This window comes from Amblyomma americanum, chromosome 11, assembly GCF_052857255.1.
Source record: "Amblyomma americanum isolate KBUSLIRL-KWMA chromosome 11, ASM5285725v1, whole genome shotgun sequence".
Taxonomy (NCBI): domain Eukaryota; kingdom Metazoa; phylum Arthropoda; class Arachnida; order Ixodida; family Ixodidae; genus Amblyomma; species Amblyomma americanum.
In genome coordinates, this window is record NC_135507.1 from 98050789 (window position 1) to 98064682 (window position 13894).

The 13894-nt window shown below is 48.1% G+C and overlaps 1 protein-coding gene across 1 annotated transcript in view; it reads left to right on the forward strand.

Moving 5' to 3' along the window:
* Positions 1-13894, forward strand: part of LOC144110040 (glutamate receptor ionotropic, NMDA 2C-like) — a 236686-nt gene that overhangs the window by 136606 nt on the left and 86186 nt on the right. The gene's annotated exons all lie outside the window — the stretch shown is intronic.

Genomic DNA, 13894 nt, shown 5'->3' on the forward strand with positions numbered 1-13894 from the left:
GAAGCGTACAGGTATGCACTTCGCGACAGCACACAACGCACCGCCCGCCTCAAGCTCGACTCGTCGCTGCCAGTGTACACAGGGTGCTTCACCTAATTGACTTTACACAATTTTTGAAAAATAGCCTTTTTCAATTACAACGACCGCTTTTTCCGGCAGAGCATTGTCAGCGGTGCAGTACAGCAGAATACTGCTAAGATGTTCTAGCTAGCACTTTAATAAATTAATATTCAATAGCTAACCTTTTAACTATTACTGCTGCGCTCCTTAATTATTAAGAGGCGCGCAGCCCGTCGGAAATAATATCCATATCAGTTTTCGGAATTTCAAAAACGCGGTTGCCCTCGCTGCTGTGGGCCAACAAATTTTGGCTGCATCACGCCTAAACACACGCGCTTTCGAGAAGCTTGCTGCCGAAGCAACCATCTAAAGTGTACGTAACTCCTCGAAATAGCCAAAATTTTATGAGTCACAGTGACGAGAACAAGCGAATTCTCGAAATTCTAAACACTGATATGGATATCCCTTACGGCTCACTGGTAAAAGCGCTCGGCTAGTGAGCTGGAGTGCCCTGGTTCGAACCCGAACGCGTCGGCAGCGTTTCGATGGAGGCGAATCGCAAAGGCGCCCGTGTGCTGTGCGATGTCATTGCACGTCAAAGATCCCCAGGTGGTCGAAATAATTCCGGAGACCTCCACTACGGTACCTCTTTCTTTCTTGCTTTCTTCGCTCACTCCCAACTTTATCCCATCCACTACGGTGCGGTTCAGGTATCCGCAGATACATGTTAGACAGTTACTGCGCCATTTCTTTCCCTCGAAACTAATTTTCATTTTCATATCTCTTACGCTGATTACACGCCTCTCAGTAAATAAAAAGTCTAACAGCAATAGTCAAAAGCTGAACAACTGAATATTTGTTAAGCAGCCTGAGAGCAAAATGCCGGCTGTATTCTGACCGCTGACAATGTCATGCTGAAAAAAGCATTCTTTTAAATAAAACGAAATTGAAAATTGGTTTTGGGGGAAATGAAATGGCGCAGTATCTGACTCAGTTATCGGTGGACACCTGAATTGCGCCGTAAGGAAAGAGAAGAAAGGAAGAAAGAGGTGCGGTGGTGGAGGGCTCCGGAATAAATTTGACCACCTGGGGATCTTTAACGTGCACTGATATCGCACAGCACACGGGCACCTTATCGTTTCGCCTCCATGAAACGCAGTCGCCGCGGTCGGGTGCGAACCAGGGAACTCCAGATCAGTTGGAACTCAAAAAGCCTGTTTGTAAAACTTCTGTAAAGTCTTAGGTGAGAAACCCTGTATATGCGTGAGCGCGATAAACAGTTTGTTCTGCAGCAGGCACCCTCCACTGAGCCTATTTCTACCGTACACAGCCGCGAACCATGAAATAAAAGATTTAATTAATTAATTAATTAATTAATTGTAGGAGGTGTGAGGAGTTTGAGGCGGCTGGGACGGCCTGCACGTGCTCCTGGGCGCCGTGACGTCTGGCATTCAGTCTTCGGTTTCCTGTCGCGTTTGCGGTATTTGGAAAGGGCGCCTCTGGTTAGGTTGCTCGGAGCGCTCCATTGCAAATGCAGCATAGAAAAGACGTAACTGTGCTCATTCTTCGCAGGCTGTCTAACTGCGGACGGGTTTCGGGACTTTCAGTTGCGATTTTGTGAGCAATTCAGCCACTTTTTTCGCAAAAAAAAAACGCCCACAGTGATCCCAACGAATAGCCTATCCGACTTGATTAGTTTGATATTTTTCTTTATAGTGTCCGTCCCTTTAAGCGCCCGTTTCGTTTTTAGGGCATCGGTGTCGTTGTAGTAAGCCGTGGGCGTAACCAGCAGCGCGAGCATCGGAGGGTGCTTGCAGTGGTCAGCATGGAAGAAGAGTAAGGTACGGAGAAAGCGTCTGCGGCGCGTGCTGGGAAACGCGCCGCCCGAACAGAGGCTCAGCGTCGACGAACTAGGGAGGAAGCTCTAGTCGGCTGCAACTCAAGAACGAAGCGACAAATGCCCTCCTAAGGAGCCCCTCCAGCCAATGGCGCCTACCAATTCTCCCCTTGACCAATTGTCCCCCTCTTTCTTTTGACCGATCTCTTTGGAACCACTAGCGTGAAATCGCCGAGGGTGGCAGATGAAAGGGGAATAACCACGGCTTAACCGAACTAACCGCGGCGTCATGAAAATCAGTCAACGCCATTGGCTGGATTGGCTGGAGGGTCCCGTTTGAGGGCCACCTGCTGCTTCTTCGGTTGTATCCGACCATAGCGGAAGGACGAGCTTGTGCGGAAAATAAAGAGCGATCGATAGCTGCACTTATATACATCTCCCTCTCAAAGTGTTTACATGCACATCTCGGGGAATTACAATACCCGAAGGGCTTTCACTTTCACTCTCGAGTTTTCTTTGTTTCGTGAGCAACTGTTGGAAAGAGTACATCCAAATTGACATTTTACAATGGTTCTAAGATTTGAATCTGTGCCCTGGGTGTGATACCTTATATAAGATCCAGGAGGAAATAAAGTAAGATGGATGATATGATGGACGTATTCAATACAATCCAATTTAGTTGCGGTATATGATTGCAGGGCTTCATGGGTAAAAATTCCTTTGCCAATCTGGTTAGGTCTACGAAGCCTATGCGAGGAATATCGTACGCCATGCATGAATAGAGCTAAATGCTGCCATTAGTGCATAGGGTCGTAATGAACTTTAAGAAAGCGGAAAAGAAAAAATTCAGGGGGTACTTTGTGGACCAAAAGTGCGGTGAGGCGAAAGCCTTTAGCGCGGTGTGGTTAAGATGTTAATTAGGTACACAACAGTTTGTGAATCTTAAATGCTGTAGACACTGAAGGGCGTTTGGGAGGCATCCTTCTGATTCGACGCCTTTCTGCAAACGCTCTCCAGCGTTCTAGACGAGACCTACATATGCGTTGGTAGGAAGTAGAGTAATTAGGGTGTACGCAATTTCGGCTGTACGGTGGCGAATTGTTTGTTTATGCCCCTGTAAAGCAGAATGGCAGAAGGCTATTTTTCCTGTCATTAGTAGGCCATTTGTCCAAGGATCGTAAAATTATGCTGTTGGATGATTTCAGTTGTGTGTGTAGGGATGAAGACCGAGCAGTGTTAAGTAAGCGATATGACCCTAGTGTTGCTTTACTCACTGATTTGGCATGCGAATGCAGCCTGGTGGATGTTGGGCTAGATAAGGGACATAATATCCATTTCACTCATTTTCAGTGCTCTTCTAGTGCTCGGCTTGACAGGGTTTACGTTTCAGCAGACATGTTATTCAACGCTCTTGGTTACTGGGCGCGGCCTGTATTATTCAGTGAACACTTCATGGTCTGTCTCTCTTCAGATAGGGAGGTACAGTCGGCACATACTCCACCCTCGATGGGAGCTGCGGAAGCTGAATAGCTGCCTGCTCTCAGATGAAATCTTCAAACGTGCTGTATCTAATTGCTTGAAGGACACGTGGCCACGCGGTGATCGCTCGGTTTTGCAAAAAATGGGAGTTATTTAAACAAGAAACAAAAAACATTCCTATTGAAGCCTCAGCAAGAATCGCGTTTTTGAATAGACATCACCTTCGAGAGATCGGCCGTACTTTAGTTGAGCTACATGAGTTAGAGAGTATTAGCCCAGGTGCCTATGTAGAGGACATCACTGCCGTAAAACCAGAGCTTCAGCAGTTTGAAACCGAAAGATACCAAGGGGCCTTGATAAGATCTAGGACCCGTAGATTTCTGGATGAGCAACCATGTCGTCGGGCCCTGAGTTACGAAAGGCAGACTGCTCTAGCTAAAAAAATATTGGAAATTCAGTATGGTGGTTGCACATACAGCGATGGTCCTGGTATCATTGAGGCTTTCTTTGACTATTGTCGGAAGGTGTTTGGTGGTTGGGCAGGCACAAGCGTGACATCAGATTACAGTCACTTATTCGAAGCCTTGCCCCGACTTGACGATGAGCAGCGTGTTTTAGTGGAGGGGCCTATCCCTTTGCAAGAAATTAAATCTGCCATTTCTGACCTGACGGCTCAGAAATCTACTGGGCCAGATGGCATTACAAGCGACTTCTATAAAACAATTTCTACTTGCCTAGCGCCCGTCTTGATGGAGGTTTTCTAGGCTTCTTACGATGTTGGTTTTCTGCCCCCCCCCCCCCCCTTTCTATTCTGGGCATACTATATTAATTCCAAAAGGCAGAGATTCAAATCGGTTGAAAAGAGTTGAGGAATATCGTCCAATTTCCCCCTGTAATCTAGATTACAACTTTTTGCAGAGGTTATTTGCAATCGTCTGCCGCTAGTTATCGCTCACTTAATAGGCACGCATCATTTCTTCGGTATCAGAGGCCGCAGAATCCAAACCCATATTCATATTGCACGTTCAATAGTGGAGACAGTATCAGATGAGATCGCACAAGTAGCTCTAATTCAGATTGACCTTGCAAGGCCTTTGATAAAGTTCGTCACGATTTCTTGTTTGCGGCCTTAGAGCATGCAAATATGGGAGATGTTTTGCTTAGGGGCATAAGACTGTGCTATAAGGAGTCCTATACAAGGCTAATTGTTAACCAAGAGCTAACCAAACCTATTCCATTGACATTTTCTGTTCGCCAAGGCTGTCCCTTATCTCCTTTGTTGTTTGCCTTATATCTTGAACCCCTTTGCCCCAGTATTATTAATTTCACATCTATCCGTGGTTTCTCCTTGGCGTAGTGTGAAATTAAGATTTTATCCCATGCAGATGATGTCCCCTATTTTGTTCTGACAAAAAGAGTCTGCTTGAGGCATTGCATTTGAAGAGTTTTGCGAGGTATCAGGTGCGGCTGTTAATCTAGATAAATCCAAGGGGTATTGGTTGGCCCATGGTGTACAACGCCAAGTCATTATGGTGGCATAAGCTGGGAATGCGGGCCCCTTCACTACCTAAGGGTTCCTCTTCACCAAATTTGCAACAGTGGCGCCTACAGGGATTCTCAGATAGTCTCCATGAGGCGACAAATCCAGACTTGGATGGGTAGGGAACTATCAAGGTTTGCTCGGGCTCAAGTCTGCAACATTTTTTGATTCGCAAAACTTGCCTATGTGCTGCAGGTTCTCCACTGTGCGAGGAAGAAAGTGCAGGTGATGCACAGAATATCTGCTACATTTGTATGGCGTTCCCAATGGGAGCGAGCCCATGCGTCGCGATAACCTATTTCTTTCTCTTGAATCTGGTGGAATCGGCCTTGTTCACTTATTCGTGCATCAGCTTGTCTCGCGTCCTTTTCTTTTTTCAAATCTTCAAATCACCTTTTTTAAGTAGCCGTGCTTAATAGGCATCTCAGTGCTCATTCGACTTTCCTATTCGCACCGACGGGACACACTCGTGAGGGGCCTTTATGGGGAGTCCTTAAGGAAGTTGCTGACACCTTCAATTTCCTCACTGTGCGCTTTCCTGTATACTACCTGTATAGCCTCTCCAGAAGGCAGATGACTCAGGCACTTACAGAGTATTTGTTCCCTGTACCGTTGTATCGGCAACCTTTTCTGGAGTTCCTTGACAAGAGTGTTTTAAAACGTGTTAGGCGAATGTGCATTTGTTCTGCCGCGAAAACATTCTGCACATGTCAGCGCTGCCTGTGAAGGCATGGCTTCATGCTAAGGAGATGCTTGCGCCATGGACGGTGAATTGTCGCATGTGCAATACACCAGAGAGCATTGACCATTGTTTTGTTGTGTGCATTGATGCTATCTTCTGGGACATTTTACAACGAACAATTAGGAAGGACATTGACCGCACACCCTACAATATTCGTTTTTTGCCCGCGGAGAAAAACAGTGCTGTGCCATATGATCTATTCATGTTGCTGTTACTATTTAGTCTCTGGAAGAGCCGCATGATGGACCGCCACGCCGAATCACCACGGTCGTCGAAATCTTTCTTTTCGTGAACAATGCGCATTGGTGCGGGGAGTATATATGCTGCCTTGCAAGAGCCGCCTAGCTGGCTCCCCTATCTGTATGCATGTGTGTGCCTCCCAGACTTTTGATGTATTGGAAGGAGGGTTCAGGCAGGGGTAAGGTGGCCTGGTGTTTTGTGGCGTAAGCGTGATTAGACTTTTCTTTTCGACACTATTTCCATGCAATAAAGAAAAAAAAGGCAGGAAGCACCGTAGTCGTTAGCACGCTCAGCTGCGGAACGGAAGGATGTTGGTTCGAATCCCATCGTGCACAAAGTTTTTTTTTTTCTTATCGAGTTAAGGAGTGTCACGGACGGACGGACGGACGGACGGACACCGCGAGTATGAGCTATTAAAGGCTCTCGCCTTAATAAAGCAACCTGAAGGTAACAGCTATATATTTTCAAAGTCATTCTTTAGTAATCCTAATGAAATGCAAATAATAGCTCGAAAGCACAAAATACACAGTTACAATAATGCTGATACAAAGAAAAAACAGCGATGCGTAACTGTTCACAATTCTACGAAGGGGCTTTGTAAATCTGCTATTTTAAAGCCTGCTTTCATTTTTAAAGCATTTAAAGGAGGACGCGGTGGGCAGGTTGCAGGCTAAATACCGTAGCCTGTAGGTGCAAAGAAAAGTGACACTGATTTGTTTCGGTATGCAGCGAAATATCGAAAAGATTTTCTTCCTTTTATGGGGGGGGGGGGGGGGGCGAGGGGAGAGAAGTTTGCGCTGAAATATCACAGACGTTATATGTCAATTACAGCGTAATGTACTTAAATTAGTTGCTCAAGATTGCCACATCCTTTGTTTGCATCGGTGGTAATTGAACGCAATAGAGGGCTTTTATGCCTTTCCCTGTTATGCCTTTCACTGTCGCTAAGGGTTTCTTCCTTGATTAGAAAGAAGCACTTAAACAAATTGTGTGCTTTAAGCGCGACTTAAAACCAATCCACACGCCGTCACCAAGGGGAAGTGAACGAATGTCTCCAGGTCCTGACGCATTCTTATGACATTGAATTTGCGGTGGCTTCTCACGACACTTCCTGTCGCATCGCAGATTTCGTGCTTCCCATTCCAACCTCTACAGACGCATCAGTATTTCATCATGATGGCACCAGCTATCATGACGACAATGACTTGTGGAAAAAAATGTGGAGTTTTTTTTAAGCCACTTCGCTAACACTTATATGGCTTGGCCACCATTGTTGTCGGCCATTTCTCTGCATTATTCGCCTTGTGTGATGCTGAGAACACCTCGACTCGAATATTCGGGTTTAATTTGCCTGCTCTATCATACTGATTGAGGCATACAACATTATTCACCGCGCACTTTACCTATGTTCAAAGCTGTTGGAAAAAATGCACTGGTGATCGTACACCTGTCGAGACGAAACTGCATTGCTAGTGTTTTTTGTGTACTACAGTCACGGTGAAAGAATACGCAGCCCACGGCCCCGGCCGCTGGAGAGGCTGTGGGGCCGCACCGCGGCGCTGCTATCTGCGTCGGGCGGCGCTCGCGGCGGTGCACCGAGTGGCGGCAATCTTCATCCTCACTCTCGTTCGGCCGCATCACACGCTTGATGAATTTAAAGCGCGGTGTTCAGCTGTTTCGCGTCTGACGGTCACTACGAAGAAGGACGGCTTCATTTCGCCTCGTTTAAAGCCCCTGCCTCGTTGCCGCTAAGCCGGAGTAAAGGGGAGAGAGAGCGCGCGGTTCGCCGCTGCCGCCGCGATAGTGACCGTGGTTTGCCCATGCGGGCGTCTCGCTCGCGTTAGCGCCGCGCGCCCCTCGTGATTACGCCTGGGCGCACGCTGTGATGGCCATTAAGGCGCTCAACAAATTGGGCAGAACAAGGTATCGCGTCAAGCCGACGGTCTGGGAATTCGGTGAAGCCATCTTTCGCTTCTGATTGTGCATTGATAGAGTGTTTCACATAAGACTGGCACAATATTTAAAAATAGGCTTTTTGAGTTAGAAGAGTGGTTTTTCCGGCATAGCATTGTGAGCGGTGTAGTACATCCGAATACAGCTAGGATGTGCTAACAGCGCTGTAACGATATCAGGTCGCTCGGTTGCCCACGCAGTCTCGCGAGTTCGCAAGGATTCAGCATATGACGCATTTCTGTCTAATCTAGCAATCGCCTTGTACAATATACCAGGTGTTTCAGAGCAGCCCGCCCGTGATTTCTAAAAACAGTTTTTTTTTTGTGCAAAGCAAGGAATTTTGTGGTAAAGTAATACCAGGATATTACTTATTCTGTTAACTGATCACAGCGCAGCGAGCCATGGAAAGAAAAATGATAGCTGTAACGTTAAGAAACCGGAAGCGGGCAGAGTGGGTGAGGAAACAAACGCGGGTTAATGACATCCTAGTCGAAACCAAGAGAAAGAAATGGGCTTCGGCAGGGCATGTTATACGAAGGCAAGATAACCGCTGACCCTTAAGGCCGTTTCACATGATGCGATTGTTGCCGCAGATCAGTGCGATTTCTGCCGCTGTGCGACAGAAATGCGCGTCGTTCTCGTCGCAGGGCCACTGCGACAGACTTTCAACAAGTTGGTCGCACTGTCGCAGCGTCGGTGCGGTCGCAGCGATGGCCACAGTAGTCAGCCAATAGCAGTTCAGCGACATGACAGGAATATCTCGAAAACGTTTTATTGAACTTAATAACACATCACAGCTCAATATTATTACTCATGATTACGAAATCAACGCCTGCCACGATGTTTGACATTTATTGCACCCGAAGAATTTTAGTCCACTGAAAGGCCGCACCGACGCTAGGGTGCCGACGGCACCGACAGAAATCGTTGGCATGTGAAACAGCGGCTGCGATTACCGTTGCAACGACAGTGCGACCGGACCGTAATTTTTCGTTCCTGTCGCACCATGTGAAACAGGCTTTAAGGGTAACGGAGTGGCTTCCAAGAGAAAGTAAGCGTAGCAAGGGGCGTCAGAAGGTTAGGTGGGCGGATGAGATTAAGAAGTTTGCAGCCATAGAGGGGGGGGGGGGGGGGCGCAGCTGGCACACGACAGGGTTAATTGGGGAGACATGGGAGAGGACTTTGCCCTGCAGTGGGAATAGTTGGTCTGATGATGAGCACCAGCTTTGGCGCACGTCAGAAATTAGGCGAATCAAATTAACTGTTAAAGTGATTAACTAAATTCTACTAGTGAACTTTTTAAATAATGCAAATAGAGGCCTGATGGCAATTGGAAATTGGTAGCCGGCCATTAATATTAGCGATATGAGATTTTAGAACTCCGAAAACGCGTTTACCCCTTGCCTCTGAGGCTCAGCAGATTTGGTCCATTTGTCACGACATTTTCTAAAACCTCGCTCCTTCGGAAAGCGCGTAACCAGAATTAAAAATTGAACTGTTAGAATTTAGTTATTTATTTTACTAGCAACGTGATTCTCTTGCTTGCTGAAGTTATTACTACTGGTACCGGTATTAAGGTACTGATAAAGGTATTAATACTGAAGATACTGAAGATATTAAAGGGACACTGGGGAGAAATTGAAGTTCGCTTGTATCGATAGAATACCAGCTCCTAATCACAAAAACGCCACTCTTATTGAAAACAAAGCTCTTGTAAGGTAGACAAAAGCAAGAAACAAAATACAGGTACCGCCGCCACGGGCCAATCTCGCAAGTACAAGCGTGATGACGTCATAGGACAAGAGACGCCCCCTTAGACGAATTTTCCTTCTGTCATGTATCAACGAATCTCTGAGGCTGACAAAGGAAGGTTGCGCGGTTCAATAGTGAAGTAAACTTTGTTTTGAAGCCGATAGTGCACTTTTATCCGACAAAAGACAACCTGAATGTTGGAAGCAAAGAAAACCGATGCTTGGCGGCGCCACAGGCGGCCAGGAGAGTTTCGATTTGTTGTGGCGCTTCGCGTCTATGAGCTTTACGTGCCCCGTGGTTTTGTTTTTGACGCGCCTCGGTTTACAAGCGCCGAACAGCAGAGGAACTCCAAGTGCCGCTTCAAATTCTAGTTAACCTTTGAAGGAGCCTGTTAAGGCTGGTCAGATGGTCGATAAAAAACTACCGATGAAAAGCTAAGAAAAACGAAAAAAAAGATGAAAAACTATGATGGCACGATGGTCGGTAATCGTACATGGCAGTTAGCAGTATAAAGAACACTTGTGTCTTCGTACTCTCACCTGGCGAAACGTCTCCGGCTGTGCCAGTCAACTTTGAACTACCTAGCGGAAATCGTTTATTAGGGATAGGAGACAAGGTACAAGGCAGTTAAGAAAAAGAGATTTTGGAGCCTGCAGTGACCGTGACTCCGCTCAACCTCCAACTCGTTTGTTTGCGCCTCCATTCAATAGCTTCGGCAGTTGGGCGGCGGTGTTCTCTTCGAGCTCTGGGCTAATTTAATCCATTCATAGTACACAACTGAAGGTGCATGCAAGTGAGCGAGAGAATTCGATCCAGTGCACCCCGTACCTCCGGAAACGCGCGGGACCCGTTGAAGCGTCTTGCGTCGGCTCTATTTTCAACACCAACATTAAACGCGAGCGCCCTTGAGCACTCATCTGTATTATGTGGCAAAAAAGAAAATAACCTGGCCCTTGCAACCGTGAGAAACCTCCTCGACGCCGCCTGCTGCACCGTGCAACAGCGCCTTTCAAGGAATCACAATCCATTGGCCCCAAAGCCTCGGCCAGCCTCCGATGGTTGCAACGCGCCGACCTTGCACTCGCCCCTCGCGACTCCCCGCACTAAGATTGCTATATTTAATTAGCAACGGCTGCGGAAGGGGGAAATGACCTGCCGGCGCCTAACCTAACCGTGCTCCCTCACAAGCATCGCACGCTCTGTGGGGCTGAGGTCGCTGAAATGCAGGCCGTAGTTTTTGCGAGAACTTTGTCGTCGGGTTCGGGAACGGGATCCATCGTAACGCTGGCAAGGCTCCGGTGCAAACGTAAACGAAGTGACGGCAGCGACTCCCGATAGATGCATTCAACGTGCGGCGGCGGTAGTTTTCGTTTTGGCTGCTGCTAGACCGCACCGCTAGCCGCCAGAAATCACGGAGTCTGCGTTCACGTCACGTTTCACGTCACTCCGTCCTATGACGTTATAAGAGGGCGCCGAGTTTGAATCAGAGCGACGGGAGGGAGGGAGGGAGGGAGGGAGGGAAGGAAGGAAGGAAGGAAGGAAGGAAGGAAGGAAGGAAGGAAGGAAGGAAGGAAGGAAGGAAGGAAGGAAGGAAGGAAGGAAGGAAGGAAGGAAGGAAGGAAGGAAGGAAAACGTTTATTGAGCTCTAGAGAGTAGGTGAGCAATTTGGCGGAGTCAGGTGTGTCGTCCGTCTTCTTAGCAATGGTCGTCTGCCCCTAGTCCAGGGCTCCGCTGGATGCCGCTGCCAGCTGTGCTCGCCGGATTAGCCCAAGTAAGACGTCCTGACGGTTGCTGGAGAGCATTCCTTCCCATTTCTCCGCACTCGGGTTTGGTATTTTTGGTGCCAGCTCTATTTTCTGGCAGGCCCACGTTATGTGATAGAGCGTGGGTGTTTCATGGCATCATGGGCATTTGTTTGTGTATTGTGTGGGCTGTATTTTGTTGAGTGTGTTTAGATTCGGGTATGAGCCCGTCTGTAGCAGCCTCCAGGCGACGGCGTCTTCCCTGGAGAGAGATTTATGTGGTGGGGGGTACCGTTTCCTGCAGCCCTTGTAGTGGTTTAAGTTTGCCGAGTAATCTCTAGGGACAGGTTCGGCTTCCTCGAGGTCGCTTGTGGAGGGAGCTCGAGCGACGGGAAAACTTTCTTCAACGTAGATTTCGAATTTCTCTGAAATAAATGCATCTTTCGCTCCCGGACAAGCGGCGACAAAGCCATGAAATGCCGAACTATCAAATTTTGCTAACCAAAAAAAATGAGAGAGCTCTCCTCACTGTCCCGTTATTACTGGCATTACTAAAGGCCATAAGAACTTCTGCTTAGCTGAAAAATCAAATTTAAAAGAAATTAGTGGTGGGCTGCTCTGAAATACCTAGTATAGTCTTTTACCGCATGTGAGAATCTTTCTAGACCTGTTTCTAGAGCGCAGGTAGAGGCTGTACCCGAACTAGTCGTCTGTTGGATTCCAGATCAGGTTTAGTCTTATTGTGATCTCCTCGAGCAGACCCGGAGCCCGAGCCTTTCTGTCACACGGTTCGTGTCGTTTCGTCTTTCTCGCGTGCTCCCATCGTTCAGAGATGCCGCTGCTACGTGCTTTTCTGGTTTTTTTTTTTTCAGAAATAAGCTCTTCCCGACATTCCCGACATCGTTCCCTATATTCCTGACATGCAGAATCGCCTGGGACCCTACTATACTGTCTCTTTGAAAGCATTGTTTACCCTTTCACATCTATGGCTTTATGCAATCTCTTCGGAACAAATGACGTCTGCGCCGCTGTTTGCATATAACGTCGCAACTAAACCTGCTGATTTTGTATTTTGCTTGGCAAAGACAATATCGACGTGCTCATAAGCAGTGAGGGACTTTCAAATCTGAGTGTTGACACCCTAAAACATTACGCGGTGATCGATATGCAAGAGCATGAATCGTTTCCATGATTGGTGACCGTCCGCTGCTTAAGTTATGTTCTTTCGATTCCGCTTTGCAATTCACACACAGACTTTGCTTTCACCGGTCGAAGGCATTGTTTGCTTCACGCATGTTCTCTTCCGTAATTACCGAACTGGCCACGTTGACACTTATTGAAGGAACGGCAATCATCACGTTGTGGGCACCACGCGTCCGTCTACCCCTCACTCATTCCGCGATGACATCGCTTCTGTCATACTCCCGAAGAAGTTGCAGCTCATTTCACAAGGGGTACAGATCATCGTATCGTGTGTTTAGACCGCGACGCAATTGCAGGCTCAGCGCGCGCGCGCACCGCTGTCGTTTCTCCTCTCAGCCTCCACGCGTTGCTTGCACCTTACACAAGACTACGCCACAGCTACGCTTCTCTCTGTTTCCCTAACACACACTCCAAGCTCACCCTCCCCACAGCCCGTGCCGAATGCACTCAACCCCACTCTACTAGCTTACCCACGGTCTCCTTGATGCCCGGTGGACCACTCCCCGCGGGGCCCGGAGCTACTGGCCACCTGGGAGGGATGGGAGGCCAAGCAGAAGATGGCCTCTGACCGGGCCGCCCACGTCGTGGAACTCCATGAATTCGTGAATGTTTAGTGCAGTAGGGTAATGCTGAGACCCAGGGACCTGCGTGCTCCAAATTCTCGGTCAGATAAAGTTATTCCTCTTTCTGTCACTCCAAGTGCGGCGTGCGCCTTCTTCTATTTTCCTCCTCCTTCTTGTATGCCCTCTTCCTAAACTGAGGTTCTTCGACGCGCGCCCTCATATCGGCTGCTTCCATATAGCTCGCACCTTTGCTCTTCGTCTCCCTTTGCTTTTTGGCTCTTTCTGTCGTTCTTGCGCTCTCCTCGTTGCGGCCACATCCGTGCATCACGCCTACGCAGTTTTCTCGCCATGACCTCTCTCCGCGTTAAATCTCAGACGACACTCGAGCAGCGTTGAGAGCACAATGCGATAGCATCAGAGATCCCTCCGGCGCAGGCATTCCTTTACATTCAGCTCGTACTGGTGGCCCAGAAGGTAGCGGTTCGATTCCCACACGACCAGCTATTTCCTCTTGAGCGAAAGTGCTTTTGTATCGTTTGGAAACAGTTCACAATGGTGGTTGGATGATTCGTGACCCTCCCGACTAATGTAACTGCGCTTACGTCACGACCGTCAAGACCAACGGGGTCCTCCCTAAAACGGACGGCTAACCCCGGCTTTTCTCGAGAAGAGGATCTCTAATGCTACCGCATTAGTATGAATTCCCTGTTCGTGCCATATATGTGCGCTCTAAAGTGTCGACGCACTTCCAAAAGAGCGCGGTACCTCTTTCGCCACCAGCAA